Here is a 795-nt window from a genome sequence, read left to right as displayed (position 1 = left end):
CGGAGGGCGGACGCCCGGCGGGTCACGTGCAGCCTCCGCGCGAGCCGGCCGTCTGCCCTGCGAGCGGCGGTGTTGGGATTGTTTGCACGCTAGTCCCTTCTGACGTCAGTGTCTAGCCTAGGAAAGAATGTTCTCGGCCGATCCCATCTTCCTTAAGTGGCACCCGGGCTTCCTCGGCGGAGGTGGAGACGACTTTGAAGCACCGTGATTTGGAAACGGACGGGCCAATGGAGCTCCTAAGGCCAGCCGCGTTAGCATACCCCCAGGAAGCTTTGCTTACAGATGCAAATTCTAGACCCACAGCAAGCTGGTTTAAATTAAAAGCTGGAGATCAGATTCAGTCATTTTTGTTTGGGGAACTCCACGTGTTGCTAAAGTGATGCTGTTTTGAGAACCACTGCTCCGACACGAGGTGGTTGACCACTAAATTGCAGGAACATCTCAGAACCGTGCCTTATACAGAGCCCGGAGATGGCTAGAAATACATAGAGGCTGTTGATTTTACTCTTCCGAGAATCCTCCCCAGATTTTTAGAAGGATCAAGATGCCCAAACTGTGTTGGATGGTTATTCAGGGTTCCTTCTCTGACATTTATATGGATGCTGAACTCTTCAAAGTCTTAACCTTTCTATTTGTAGGACATGAACTTTCTTTGAAGTTCCTGAATTACTGGCCCCATAAAAAGATGTTGTAAAAGCATCTGTATTTCCCACCAGGGCAAACCTTATTTTGTATCCTGTGTCATTTAGTGGGAGCGTGTGTCATGAAAGAGTCTTTGAAATGGGACTCAAGGCA

Source organism: Echinops telfairi, unplaced genomic scaffold (genome assembly GCF_000313985.2).
Source record: "Echinops telfairi isolate 266 unplaced genomic scaffold, ASM31398v2 ScPeMD7_3533;HRSCAF=4204_0, whole genome shotgun sequence".
Lineage (NCBI taxonomy): Eukaryota > Metazoa > Chordata > Mammalia > Afrosoricida > Tenrecidae > Echinops > Echinops telfairi.
Note: the sequence above shows the minus strand (reverse complement) of the source record.